The 16,447-nt window shown below is 31.9% G+C and overlaps 1 protein-coding gene across 1 annotated transcript in view; it reads right to left on the bottom strand.

Moving 5' to 3' along the window:
• Fs(2)Ket (Importin subunit beta Fs(2)Ket) overlaps positions 1-16,447 on the bottom strand; it is a 59,219-nt gene that overhangs the window by 17,354 nt on the left and 25,418 nt on the right. The window lies entirely within an intron of this gene.

Raw genomic sequence — 16,447 nt, 5'->3', positions numbered from 1 at the left:
TCCTGGCACTTGAAGGAAGTTAAGTGAACCATAAAGAAAGTATAATTGAAAATTTTCAATTATACTATGATATATAATGTAAACAACAACAACAGCTTAAGAAGTGTAATTTTGTTGAATTGTGATAAATTTCTTTATTTAAAAAAATAAGTTTTAAAAACACTATCACAGTTAAAATTGTGTGCATGCCATCTGTTATGAGATTTTTTTAAAATAATTTTTATATTATTATTAATTATTATAAAATGGTAAAATGCTTCATTTTGACAGTAGAGATGAGTTTAAAAATACTGTAAATGCCAATAACAATTAAAATTTTCATTAAGTCTGACACCATTCAAGGTATGACATGACCCTCCTCTATATCCCCACCTGACCTTTAACCACCAAAATTTAATGACATTAATGATCCATATATAGAAATAATCCTGTCAAGTTTCAAAATTATTGGTTCATCTAGTCCTGAGATGTAATTCAAATTAGACATTGACACACAGACATACACCCAGAATTTTGTAATTGATTTTTCACATTTTTAGGCTCCTGAAGTGTTAAAATGTAAAAATCAAAAAAAGGGCAAAAATTTAGCAGGTATAGTAGCAGGTAAGTCCAGCACTGCCCGGAAAAAAAAAAAATACGAACAAACATTAAGATTAGAAAGGTTAGAAGTACAAAATTAGCTATTGTATTATATTATAGAATTCAGTTTATATAACTACAAAAATTATCTTACATAGGCAATCTTACACATTTTTTTACTGGGTGCAAGTATTAGGTCCCCCTCTTCCAAGGCTAATTAGAGAGATTTTAAATATGCTCGATTTCCCACAAAAATGCAAAAACTGCATCTAAAATAGTACAGTAGAAACAGAAAATCCTTAACCCTCTCCCCGCAGGGGGGGATTTCTAAAAATTCCTTCTTAGTGTGCCTTCTCACAACATACCCGAATTGTGTATCAAATTTCAACTTTCAATTTCTAACCATTGGGCTCTGTGCTTATTACTATCAAAATTGTTAGGGTTTAAACATCTTGATAAGATAAAGAGCTGGTAAAGTAACATTGTGCTCTAAGATATTTTGAACTCTATTCCCCAATGTTCTGTTTTAGATTTAAAAAAAACATTTTTATATATAAATAACTTTACTCTTATAACAATATTTATTCCCATTCAAAACAGAATAGAAATGGTAAGAACAAAGCCTGTGCATTTAACACATCAAGCCATATGTCATAATTCAGGCTAAGATCCAGGTAGTAAAAATCAAATAATTATAAAAATTATAGCATATGATTTTTAGGGCCTAGATATTCTAGCCTTTTTCATAATAAAGAAACAAAATCTATGAATACAAAATTATCCATTTTCCAATTAACATTAATAAATACCACCCCAAAAACTCAATTGTAATTTTTGTGACTTCTTTTTTAATATATCATCATCTTCAATGAAAGATAACCAGTACAAGCTACGCATACTATACATATTTCACCAGTGAAGCAAGCTATAAACCTTTAACAGTGGATAAGATGTGTTGCTTACATCACTGGATTAACTAGGGTCTAGTTCAATTTTGTATATACTACAAAAATTTGGCAAGTGATTAAATATAAATTAAATTTAATAATCATTTTGAGACAATTTCCTTTCAAGTACACTGATGACAAATAATTTTAAAACATTTATTTTACAACATAACAATTAACTAAATATACAGTAGTAATAATGTGTTTTGAAACTGTCAGTTTGTGGAGAAAAATACATAAAAATATTTATTAAAACTGCATTATATTATACATTTGACGTGTGATAAATCAGACAGTTAAATAATATACAACAGCACAACATATCTATTTTCAGCATTTATCATTTCAAAATGCATTGTTTTTATCTGTAAATATATAAATTTTCATTTAATTCAATTGATATTTTTTCAATTAAATTTTTTATTCTTTTACAATATTACTGATGATGCCATTCAAACAATTCATTTTTAATATTAAACTGTTCTAATTAAAATATTTTCTGATAATTCAATCTGACAAAGAACTTTAACATTTTAAGCTTTCTACGAAATATTTTCGTAAGAAATAATATTTAATAATATTTTACTAATATTTCACTAATATTTAATAAACAAAACCTAAATAAAAGTATTTGAAATTAATTTCAAATAAATTAGAAAGAAAAACAAGAAAAATCAAGGACAGTTTTGGCAGTACTGATTTCTTAGAAAGCTACTTAGCAGCCTTCAAAATTGTTAGGGTTTAAACATCTTGAACACAACTGCCTACCAACAACAAATACTATTGAATTAATCAAAGCAATTACTTGTATATTAAAGAGAGTGGTGAATATACAAGTTTCTCGATAAAATAAGACTTTTATAAAAGTATCTAATCTACCATTTATTCAACTTCACAATGAAAGAGGATAGGATCACTATTAGAAAAACAGAATAATAATATGTTAGAAATGTACGAAATTTTAAAGCAATTTTCTCTCTCTTCAGAAAGCTGAAAAGATTTTATTACTACTAATTTTCTCAATTCTTTGCTTTTCGCTGACACACATCATCATCCTTATAAGTAAAACAAAATTTTTAAAATGTTATTGATTTAATTTAATGAATTATATCAACCTTCTACAAAACAACTATATATGGTAAAAAACTTAGATCAAAGCATTGCCATTTTTTTAAATATACATATTTAACACTGAACTCTCTTCATTTTCCTCAAGCCTGTTAGGTATTTCACACAAATACACTGCTTATTTACAAAAATTTCAAAAAGATCAGGTTATCCTGTTTTAAAAAAATGCACCTTGATCATCCAAGATCAAGCAATAATAATAATGCATAAAAATGACAAATACAATTTCTTAAAGACAATGCAAGAACTGCCAAAAAGAACAGAACAATGTATATCACAACATACTAGATGTGCAAAAATAGCAATGTCAAACAAATTTCAAAACTTAATAGCAGTAATTTGTATAATGCACCAAGATGTGAAGACTAACAACATTCAATAAGCATTTTAAGATCCCACAGAGTAAGTTAACCAAGCACTATTTGACCTGGGTTATCTTATACTAGCAAGATTGGTACATCTTTTCCTACAGTATCTACATAAAATTGTTAGTCTGAAAAGTAGGAAGGTATGTACTAGACCTTATGTTCACCAATGTACAGTTCTTTATTAACTAAACAAAATCCTTTTTAACTGATTAAATACTGGATGGCTAAAACCAGAAAAAAAGTATTCTGGAGCTATTCCAAAACCAAATATTTGTGCAAAAACCCTACTTTTCTGTGTATGGTAGAAAATTTATGGTGTGATGCATTTTGAACTTTAAAATCTGGAGAAACAATTAATGCAAGCATGCATTGTGATCAACAGTGTGTAAAAATTGCAATCACTAAAAACCGACTTGCAATAGCCAACTGAAATGTTATTTTACAAGATAACACCAAACTACATACTGAGAAAAGCACTCTAGGGAAAAAAATTTGTTTTCAAAACAATTACACACATGATAATCTCAGAACCTAGCAACTTCCAAATATAATTTATTTATATCAATGCAACATTATTTAGAAGGGAAGAAATTTAAAATTTATGATGTCAAAGTAGGCATGTCTGAGTTTTAAACAAACATGCCTATTTTATAAAAATATAGTTATATATACTCTATGAAAAAGATAGAAGTTTAAAAATAAGTCCAACAAAATGAGTTTATAACAACAACAATTCTAAAATGGAATAAGAGTACATGCTCACTAATCCAAATTAATTAATGTATAGGGTTGTTCAGATTAGTGAGAAACTCAAACAACTCGAGTATACATAAAGAAAATTAAATAGGACTAAAGATAAATATATCTACAGTAAAAACTATGCAAACCAGAATCACATGTACAAATTATTTTTCCATTTGGCAGGTTTTAGTATTTTTTTCCCTTTTTAAATCTTTAAACTACAAAGGTCGTTCAAAAAGTAATGCACCATAATTAATATCTGGAAAACAAAGACTGCAAAATGGCTCCACTTTTGAAGACTCATACCTGGAAGCTTTTGCTAACATTGTGGAAAACTTCAAGTCCTGCCACCAGGTAGGACCACTGCAGCTTTGTTGAAAAACGGCAAATGTCAGAATGCACGTTCCACGCAGTGTGCAGTGATAGAATTCCTCATTGTTGAATGGAAAACTGTTGGAAACATTCACAATTGTGTGGTGTTTACAGGACTACAGCTGTTAATCAAAGCACCATCATCAGTCAGATGAAACATTTGAAGTCAACGACAATAGGAATGGTAAATCTCTGCGATTTGGCATGAAGCAGTCATCCTGCCACTGCTGTCATGGCAGCCATGATGCAGCATGTTGATGAAATGATCCAGAAGAAATGATAATCCAACAGCTGAAAGGATGCTTGTGCATTATTGTTGGGAGTGTTCACCAAATCATCTGTTAACTTGAATACGTTAAAGTGTGTTCATGATGGACCAAACAGTAGCAAGGAAAACCATTGCATCAGAACTCTTGCAACACTATGAGTCTATGGTGAAGAGTTCTTAGCTCACATCGTCACTGGAAATGAAATGTGAGTGTACCACTTTGAACCCAAAACAAAGCAACAATCACTGGAATGGCATCATCCACATTCATTATGGAAGAAAAAAAAGTCATTCTGTCAGCAGGAAAGGTTATGATCCTGTGTTTTGGGACATTCACACTGTCATTTTGATGGAGAGCATTCCTAAAGGATCCACCATTAACTCAGAGGTTTTTATGTTACCATGCTAAAAAGGCTAAAGATGCATTACCAACATGTCAGACATGAGAAGGACCTGTGTAACTTGCTTCTTCAGCATGACAACACAAGGTCACACACAAGTCTGGAGACACGTGAGGCAATCACGAAACTGGGTTTTACAGTATTGTTGCATCCACCATACAGTCCTGATTTAGCACCATCAAATTTTTACCTTTTTGGTCCTTTGAAAAACTGACTTTGTGAGATAAAATTCCAGTTAGATGAAGATGTCAGTGCTGCAAGGAAGTGGTTGCATACACAATATCAGGACTGGTACATGCCCTCTCCCAATACTGACTTATGGCCAGAGACTTTGTCGAAAAATAACATAAGTAGCTGAAGGTAGCAACTAGGAGATACCAAAAAGCCCAAAAGAAAATAATGGATTAATTACTATGCTTAATCCAAATTAATGATTACCCAAGTTTTCAGCTGAAATATTTTGTAAAGAGAACAAAAAATTGGTTTGAATTAAATATGGTTCAATTAGTAAGAACGCACTGAAGCATTTTCAACACTATACACTATGCACAATGTAGATTATATATTTTAATTCTTGTTTTGTTAAAAATTTTAAAGTATTTCACACTATTAATAATAAAAAAGGATTAAGATTAGATTATCATGTGTTGCACAGTCAGAGCATGAGTGTATTAGTTGCTCATGTAAACTTACAAGGAAAAACCCAAATTTGCTTAAACTGTATTCTGTATATTACAGATTTATTAATTATACAAGGTGACCTACTCAAGAATGATCCTTTAACAAAATTGCAACAAACCCTGCAAAAAGTACATTTAACATGAAATACAACTTAAAACTATTTGCTATTTCATGCAGACTTGAATGCAAGCCATAGAGAATCAAGGGTAGCCATACCTCTCATGCCAGTAAGGCAGAGATCCAGTTTCTTTGGAGATAGGGTCATCTCGACAAGGATTTCTTTCTAGGGGACATTTGAAAGGCAAGGTTTAGCAAACAAACCCAAGAGTATGGGACAACTGAAAGAAAACCTTCAACATGGAATTGCTGCCATCAACAAAGATGTGCTGCAGATGACATTTGCAAATATGGAGTGTATTGTTACATTGATGCATATGTTAGGGGAGGACACTTAACACTTTTTGTAATAGAATTTGTTTGACATTAAATAAGGTAAGTTCAGCTTTTTACAGCTTGTCTTTATGCTTATGCCTTCTGGAGTTATTTGGAATTTTAAAGAGTCAGCCCTAAGTAGGACTGCCTGTTAGTAATTTTTTATATTTCTTGCAATTAAAATTTATGAAGAAAACTAAAAAACATTAAGAAATTATAGAACTTAAATTTTATGAATCTGTTTTATCCATATCTTTAAAGAATTAATTTTATTTACAAACTTGGAAGCTTTAAACAAATTGTATTTTAGTGTAAAGTAATCCAAAGAAAAAGGTACTCAAACTAATAAGCAAACAAAAATCACCTTCATAATTCTAACAATTGAAATGAATCATCTAAATTTTATATATAATAAATGTCATATTTTTTGAAATGATAAATTATTAAATCTGTAAATAAAACTAATTTTTCCTGTTCTTACAGTAACATCTATAACAGATCAAAAGCTTTGCTTTTATGTAAAAGTTACGACATTTCAACTTTCACATTCCTTTAAAGTAGACAAGATATTTAAAACAAAGTTACTTTTCAGTGTTATTTTTAATACTATATCTTAACAGTAAAATTTTATTATAAATTATATTAATCATTATCTCCAATGATTAATGATAACCAATCACAGGATATAAATTCTTTCAATGTCATTTTGAAAGTTAATTTTTAGACAACAATCTGTTTCAGCATTTAAGTTCTATAAAAAAAATGACGATAATGATAATTTTCCTATTAAAATAATATTTAATAATCTGGGATATATTAATTGCAAAACAAATTATCTGTAATGTGGAAGTTTGTCATTAATATAATAAATGGAATCATTATAGTAGTTAAAAATATTGTTTTGATTAGTTTATTCATTTCTTTTGAAAAATTATATAAAATAATTATTTTACTTGCTATGTGTATGTGTAACAAATAAATGTAATGTTACAAGTAAAAATAATTACAACAACTTCCAGTACGAGAGGTTATTATTCAATTATAAATTAAAAAATTGAGGATGACTGAATAAAAATGCTCTCGCTCTGAATAAAATTTTATTCTTATGATAACTGTACAAAAATCTAATGATAGAAATGAGAAATTATCTATTAAGTCACAACTTAAAATTAAAACTTAAAAAAAAATATATATATACATACATATGAAATATTATAAGAAGCTTACACTTATTAATTAAAACCAGTTTATTCATTTCAATGTTGAAATTATGCTATTTTTAAATTACATTTAATAGTTAATAATTTTTTTGCCTGTATACTTACTTAAATTTTAATACAGTATAAAAATTTTTGTGTAAGTATGCACTAAGAGTATATATAATTCAACAATAGAATGTATTTTTTTCTTTAAAAATAGAAAAACAAATTAATACATGTTATTGTTAAATGAATTACATATTTAAATTCATAATTAAATAGAATTTTAAAAGCATACATTCCTAATAATTTCACTAGTAATTACTTCTCTACAGTGACTATTTACCAAAGTTCATTTTAAAACAGCAATTTAAATAATTCATTTAATGTCTGAAGTAAAGACTAAGGCAACCAGAATTATGCACATTTTAAACATATGTTTAAAATTTAAAAATTTAAAATGCAATAATATGCATTTTTCAGTTAAATTTACTTAAATTTCTCAATATTTTGAGGAATGAGCAATGTAACCATTCAAAACTCACTTTTATTTCCATTCAATTTATTCGCATAATTTGCCAAAGCATTATTAGAAAAATAAAATCAAAAATCAACAAACAGTTTGCATTAATAACTTATCCATCCTAGTCACATTATTCAGAGTATACTTGATTTAGAGTACATCAGCAATACCAAATGTGTTAAAACTCAATTGTAAATGTATTCCCATCTTTTGTTATGTCAAGGAACTCTCTCTTAAAGCAGGGGTCACCAAACTATAGCTTGAGAGATCAGTTCATCCAACCCGCCACTGTACCGTGACACAAATGAGCTAAAATATAATTGTTTATATGGAAATATCATCATAGATTGTAGATATTTTAATTTTTTCTATAAAGTAAGTTTAAGTGTAAGTAAAAATGCTAAAATTGGTCCAATCTGACAGTAATATGATAATTTAGGAAAATCGGTGAAATAAAAAATTCAACGACTTTTTGCCACTGGATATCAAAGTGCTTTTTGTGTAAGTACAGTTTGATCCTAATGATGTGTTCACTTGTTTATAATCGATCAGCGCAAATCGCAACCGTCAATCTCGTAACGGTCAAATCGTAACGGTCAACTCTTTGATAACAGGTGCGTGTCTGGGAATTGTAACGGAATTGTTACGGAATTGTAACGGCTGCGCTGATCGATTATAAAACAAGTGAACACATCATTAGACCAAACTGTACCTGCAAAGAAGTTTCTAAGAAAAGCAATTATGAGCTTACTACAGCCATAGTGTTTGTGTATTAGTAAATAAATATATTGGTTGTCTTTATTGTGTATTCAGTATACTGTATTGAACAAAATGGTTCAATACAGTATACTGAATTGGCTCGCACTCAGCCAATTCAGTATACAATCATTCTCTCAGTTGTGTGGCCTGTTGTGAAAAAAGTTTGGTGACCCTTGTCTTAAAGAATAAAACATGAGAAACTTTTGTCTCAACTTATGCTTTACTAGGAAATATTCATAAATGCTGCAATTGCAAGTTTATCTCACTGAAGCATATTTCTAGACTAACCCAGAAGTGATTAACATTTCCTCTATTCATAGGTTTACTCCCTGATCTTTAGACAAGATAGCTTTATAAAAAGTAATTTCACAATAACTAGAATTTCCTGCTGCACAAAACTAACTCCTTACATAGTCCTGTAAATTATTCAGGATCTGCACTTAGTACAGATCCTGAATAATATATTACAGATCTGCAGATTGTAATAATAATAATAATAATATCTGTACAGATCTGCATATATTACAATTACATGCATCCTAAAACTTTGGTTAAATTCTAGAAAAGTTTTTAAAATAAATTGATATGGAAATTTAAATTTTTCAGTAATGGTACAAGGAAACAATGATTCAGTCATCATTTTTTTGCTCTTCAAAACAGTGCAAGCAAGGAGAGCCTTTGTTTTTTACTGATCATTTATATTCAGTTTTATTCATTAGGGCATTTTAGCAAATCAACATTTAATAATAAAATCAAATTATGTAAATATTGATATGCAAAAATTTTTTAGTGTGTTTTTATATATTTTATGCAAACTATTCAATTTGTGAAAAATGCAAAGCATGTCTTTTTATTAACTAATGTTAATTATATTTTCTTGATAACAATATTCAACCATGCTTTCAATACAGACCAGGTGATACTTCAACCACTACAAGAAAAACTTTTTAGTTACTTATAACTAGTCTTGGATTTTAAAGAAGTCATTTTTTTATGAGTCCAATTGAACTCCTGACTTCACAGGGACATGTTTCAGGTCACATTGAGTATAAATGAAAGGCTTTTATAGATCTAGATCTTATATTCTTCTTTTGCCAAAATTTTGGGATAGGTCTTTTTTAAATTAAAACATGGTATAATGTTTCTTTTTTGGTAATTCTTTGGGAATTTTATGGCCTTTTCCACCAACTTTAAAATTGTCAGGTTTTTTCTCTCTTAATTTTGTCCACTGTTGCCCCGTCACAATACTAGGGGTTGGCTTGATTCCTAGGGTCAGCTTAAAACAATAGAAATTATGGTACATTTTCAAAAGGAAGATCTATAAGGACAGAACCTTTACTTCTACTTTCAGTAAATGCCATTTTTTTTAATTTCATGTACCAGTACCATCAATTGTACATGCCCACTAGTGGCCAAGTGGATAAATACACTAAACTCTCTTAGTTGGTAGTGGGTTTGCACTTTACCATAAAATACCTTCCAAGAGGCACTCTTCCTTGGCAGATCACCCATATTGCCATAATTGAATAAAATCAAATCAATCGAGTGTATACTTTAAGACAGATAACAGGTGTACTATAGATTACTCCCTATGGAATTTCAGAACTTTGATTATATATTAAAACTCAGGGGACCGAGACGAGTTCAACGGTACCCTATTTTTGGACCGGAGACGAAAAATAAAGTTATCATACTTTTTCACTTACCATACTTTTTTAATGCACTCATGAAGACAGCACCATAGTTGCTAGTACTGCCATCTTGCGGTAAAGTCTGCAAACCGTGACGTCGGACTACGGTCATTTCCCGGAGGGTTAAACACGCGATACGAGAGCGGAGAGAGCGACGCAACTTCCGATCATCGCGCGATCGCCATTTCAGTCATGGCAGCAAACATGGTGGCCCGACTGACCTCTCGTATGGGGGCCACCACATGCCGCCATGTGCTAAACTAGTGATCGATTCACGGTAGTTCTTGAACGAAGTAAAAAAAGGGGGGAAACGTCTACTAAAGGCATTTTTAACGGCAAGCGACGGGACTCTCAATCGCGATAGCGAGGCCAACTTAGCGGAGAGCGACGCGACTCCCTATCATCGAGCGATCGCCGAAAAAAGTATGATAATATGATAACTTTTTTATTTTTCGTCTCCAGTCCAAAAGTAGGGTATCGTTGAACTCGTCTCGGTCCCGAGTTCAAATATATAATCAAAGTCCCGAAATTCCATAGGGAGTAATCTATAGTACACCCCAGATAACCCAACTATGTGAGAATGATAATTATACAACTTTTGAGAAAGGCAAATCTTAACCACTCAGCAGTTAGTGACAGATATATCCATCAAGGGCGATTGCGTGGCACTGGTGAACGTCGTCTATATCCGCAAAAAAATTCGTATAAAACACCTGGATCATTTCATAAAATCATAGAATTTTCACGACTAGTTGGATTTTCCAACTTTGTTGTGGAATATCCCTTAATTCTCGAGAAATTACAATAAAAGAGAGAAAATTAAAATAAATATGAAATTTTAAAGAGCCATCTATCAACATAAATCAAATTTAAACCTCCCGCCATCATCTGATTGGTTAAAAAAAATTAATATTCCTAATTGGCTTGCGTCAGAAAAAAGTAGGCATGACTTCTGTAAATCACACTATCACGATATCTCCGATACAACCCAGAAAAGCCAACAGTCTACGTCATCAGTCTAACGATCTTTGTCTGACCTACTTTTTCTGAAATAAACATTAGAGTAAAACATAGTAAGACATAGTAATTTACAGTAAAACAGTCTTCTCTAATATTCATAGTAGTTTGTATATAATGTTGAAATGAATAAGAATAATATAGATACTCTCTTTTAAATGATATTTTTATCAAAATAAAAATTCATATACAGTGATGCCTTGACTTGAGTTTAATTTGTTCTGTGACAAAGCTCAAATTACTCTTATGTCAAAACAATTTTCCCCATTGAAATGCCATTAATCTGTTCTGGACCCAAAACATGCAATTTTTTTGTTACATGTTTTTAAATAAGAAAAATGTACTTATAAATAATAAATATTGTATAAAAACACAATAACACCAGTTTATTGCTGTACATTCTATTAAGTACCAAATAATGAACAGCATTTACCTTGGATATCAGATGACTTGAAGATGCTGACGAGGTGGAAGAGAAAGACTAAACTGAATAACAACCTTATTTGCTGATTTTTGCCCCCTTTCGCCATGCTTTCCTCACTTTCACCCACAGTTTTTGATAAAAACCTGTCCAATGAAGTCCATTTCAGAGTGTTTGTGAAATGAGTTAGGCAAGTATCATTAAATAGCACCCTCGCACACCCTGTTTCAACTTTTTTCTGGGTATTTCTTTTGAATAAAGTCTGAAAGTTTCTCCCACATTCTCTTTATCTTACTTGTAGAAATAACCTCCTCCATGTCATCTATCTCCTGCAAAACCTCCATGTGCTGCTGTGTCTGATTCCTTTAGCTCCTCTGTTGTCAGTTCCTTGGAGTGCTCCTCAATGAGCTCATTGATGTCATTTTCATCCATGTCCATGGACTTGCCCAGGGATATAATCTCCTCTACCACTGCTGCTCAAGGTTCGAGTGTTTCAACATTTCAGACACAACCTCAGGCCACAGCTTCTTCCATGCAGAAGTCAAAATCCCCTTTGTAACAACCTGCCAGGCCATATCAATAATTCTGAGGCATTTCACAGTGTTATAGTGGTCCTTCCAGAACTCTTGAAGGGTGAGGTTTGTGCTATGTCACTTCAAAAAAGAGACAGAACAGGTGCTGGTGAAGAGTTTCTTGAAATTAGAAATCACCCGCTGGTCCATGGGCTGCAGGATAGAGGTGGTGTTGGGTGGAAGGAAGAGAACCTTTATAAACTTGAACTCTTCAAGGTTAGGTGGATGAGCAAGTGCATTGTCCAGGACAAGAAGGCTTGCAGGGGTAGGTTATTTTTCTGGATATTTCTTAATGTCAGGATGAAAGACCAAATTCATCCACTCCACAAAGAACTGTCTGGTAATCCACACCCTCAGGTTTGCCCTCCACATAACCTGCAGTTTTTCTTTCAGAATCTTATGTGACTTAAAGGATCTGGGTTTTCCGAATGTTAAATGAGCAGCAGCTTAATCTTGCAGTTGCTGCTAGCATTGGCAAACAGTACAAGGGGTTTGCATATCCTTCATGGGTTTGTGACCTGGCATCCTATGCCATTATATATAAGTCCTCTTTTGCATCTTCTTCTAGAAGAGTCCTGTCTTGTCACAGTTGAAGACTTGCTGGGGATGTATCCTTTGGCTGCTATAATTCTGGAAAAGTTTTGAGGTAATACTCAGCTACCTTCATATCCGTTCTTGCTGCCTCACCATGCCTGACAATGGAGTGAATGCCAGTCCTCTTTTTAAAATTCTCAAACCAGCTCCAACTGGCTTTAAACTGCTCGCCCAATGCCTTGTTCATCAAAGTGCCTGCTGCAGCAATCAGCATAAATAGCTCATGCCTCTTGCAGACTATAGCCTCTATCACAGTATATCCTGCAAGCTGCTGCTCCATCAACCACACCATCAGCAGCTTCTCCACATTTTCACGGATAGATAATGTCCACTGTTTAGAAATTATTTTAATGCTCTTGGCTGGTGTTATAGCCTTTATCGACTCCTCCTGCTTCAGTATAGTGCAGATCATAGAAGTTTTATGCTCGTACTGTTTTGCAAAGTTGACTTCACGCACACCTTTATCATGTTTTTTGATAATTTCTTTAATTCAATGTACTGTACATCATCTGCTACTCAGCACTGTCACTTTCTTCAGACCCATAGTTTAAAAATGAAGTTCTGCAAAAGTGTGGATGTTCAGAGTTTTCCATCTTTTCTTTATTAATCTATGCAATGAATGCCTGCCTAGATTAATAAAGGAAAGATGGAAAACTCAAGAAATGAGAGATGGTGGCACTGCACACAGCTTGGAACTGAACTAATGCCTACATCAATTGATCACATGTTTTTCTATAAGCTAGTCCATCAGTCATTGAAAATGCCAAATAAATCAGTAGAATTCAGATAATTGGTATTAAGATAAAAATTTAAACTTCTTATATAATCAAACTTGCAAAAATAAGTGTGTATGCACTGTAAATGTTGGGACTTGAATGTAATGAAAGGAAACTATTCTTTAAAATTAATTTTTGGAAAACAATGATGATATTGATTTAAGTTTATTCCCTATATTTGATACTATACTACTTAATTCTAGTTTTATGTATTTTCCATTTAATTTTCTCAGAGATACACACAAATTATTCCACCTTTCAAATCACCCTAATGTTAAGAAATGTAATTACATGTTTGTCTGTATGATTTTTCAATGTCTAAATGAATTCAGATATTTTCTGGAATATTATACAATGAAATACATAAAAATACATGGAAATTTCCAGAAATTAGCACAATTATAAAAATAGGATGCAATACAAGTTGCTACAGAGAAACATGTCCATTTGCTTTTGCAGATTTTCAGATTACTTATAATAATAGTGTGAAAAGTATTTTTAAAATAGTCAAATTAATGATATTAAATAAAAATTTCTGAAATGTCTAATATTTGAGCACACCTTAAGATACATAGTAGACAAATTATTATAATCAAATGAATAATTACTGGCAAGATACCTTCACACACACAAAACAGTAATGTTATTACTGATAGTATTCTCAAAAAAGCCCAAAAAGGATACAATCAGAATTAAAACACAGTTTAACCTGATTATAACGACGTCGGATGTAACGACATCGAATGTAACGACAACCCTAATATAACGTCGAATTTTTATCGGTCCCATGATTTTACTATACTAGATAATGTTAAAAAAATCCACTTGTAACGACATAAAACCCTGTTTTAACATCATATTTGAAGCACTCCCAAATTTACAAAATTAGATTACAAATTTTATTTAAGAAAAAAAAAATACTGTGTTCAGTCATAGGGTCAGAATCCACTTCCTAAAATGACTGAGTAATACTCTCACCACCTGACTTTGGTCAGTGAGATTCCTCACACTTTTAAACGATGTGACGACTGGTTATTGTGGTATTATGTACTCATGACAATTATCATCATCAGTTATTATGTACTTATTTTTAAATTACTTTATGCTAAATTGTTAAATATTCTATTATTTTTAATATAACATATTATATCAAATACTTTATATAAAGAAATAATTGAACCATTTTTAATTGGCATACATTCTAAATTGAAGAAAAACACTGAGATCGGCATTATACTTAGGACTTTTGGACACTGAATTAAACAACATCAGTTTGGCAGTATGCACTGCAGATCTTCCATGTGCCAAGTTTACGTATGTGTTTAACGTGGCAAAAAAATCTCTGTTCCCAAGTACTATGCTATGCAACAAGAGGGAATCTTCCGTGGTCCAAACATCATTGCCATACCTTGGACCCATTTCCATCTGAATTTGCTGCATTTTCAAGCAGAACAACCTTGTCCTATCATAATCCCCACCTCCAAATCTACACAAACTCATTTGCAATGACAGAGACAAGTTTCCCATTCTCGAAAAGTCGGGTGTTTATGCCTTTCTAATAGAGAATCTTACCACGGGAGAAAACACACAATATATCGGAACCACTACTAGAATGCTTGCCAGCTGGCTTATGGAGCACCAAGATGTTATGAGGGGAAGACCCACTACAGAGCCATAAAAAAAAAAAAAGGTGCTTGAGCAGGGTTACAACCTGCTATAGTCCCAGTCAATTATGCTCAAGAAATGTAATAATCAGAAAATCATTTTTATATGGGAGTCTCTATTAACTACCACCTTGGAGGCATGCAACTCTTCCACATTCGACTTACTCAGTGTATGGGTTATGGTACCTTTGTTGCAATTAAACAACGATAAACATCCCACAGCAAACATGTAGCATGAGCCTGGATCCACACATGTGCCGCTTCGCCCATCACGAAGCTTGCAGTTCATTCAAGTTCAAACGTTTTTGAAGGTTTGATGCGTGTTCCTAACAGTTTGGAAAGAAGGTTTAATTCAAATTATTAAGCATTCTGTTCTTTGTTGGATTATTTTCCATTCAATTTTTTCACCAAGTTTTGTTTTCGCCTGATGACGACGTCCATAAGTGTGTCGAAATTGCTTGCAGAAAAGGACATACTAAGTATAACGCTGATCTCAGTGTTTTTCTTCAATTTAGAATACAATATTTGGCGTGGGAAACACCCTATTGATCATTGGCATACATTAGTTTAACCTTTTGATTCGACATTATTCTCAAAACATTTTAATGTTAGATGAACTGATATTTTGTATTAGGTTATTAGCAAACTGATATAAATTGTTAACTGAAAAAATAATTTTAATCAGTTAAAATAGCTTAAATGTAGAAAAAAATTATGATGCAAAATAAGTTACCGTATTAGCCCGAATATAACGCGATATTTTTCGACAATTTATTTTCCGTTAAAAAATCGACTCGCACTAAATTCGGGGTTTAAGTAATGGAATGTAATATAAACAAGGACATTTTCCTACAGAGATTGAAACGCGACTGAACGTCAGACCTAGCTCGACCGACCACTTCAAAACAACCATGTGATCTCGTTAGTAAACCTACGCTTTTGTTTGCATAGCGCTACTATAGTAAGGCTATGTCTCTGCTTGTTCGAAGTTCATTAGTCACATGATTTTTCGACCGCCTTTTAGTCACGTGGGCTCTCACAGACGCCATTTTTTATCTTAAAATTGTGAAATTTTTGGCTTCGCTCGAAAAATTATTATTACATCTTTCTTTTCTTTATTTTCTCTACTTTTTGACTCTTTCAAGTGAAGTCAGTAGAAATTTCGTACTACTGCGAGAAAATTTGTCAATAGACCCGCTTTACCCCCTAACGCGAAAATCAATAAACGCTAATTGTTTTATAACCCTATTTTCAAATGCTCTTTTCTGAGTTATAAATCGACCAATTGACTAAGTTTTTATTTTGTTTTGCTCA

The sequence above is a fragment of the Centruroides vittatus genome, unplaced genomic scaffold, assembly GCF_030686945.1.
Source record: "Centruroides vittatus isolate TY-2023 unplaced genomic scaffold, ASM3068694v2 contig_1079, whole genome shotgun sequence".
NCBI classification, from domain to species: Eukaryota; Metazoa; Arthropoda; class Arachnida; order Scorpiones; family Buthidae; genus Centruroides; species Centruroides vittatus.
This window is presented reverse-complemented; position numbering and strand designations above follow the sequence as displayed.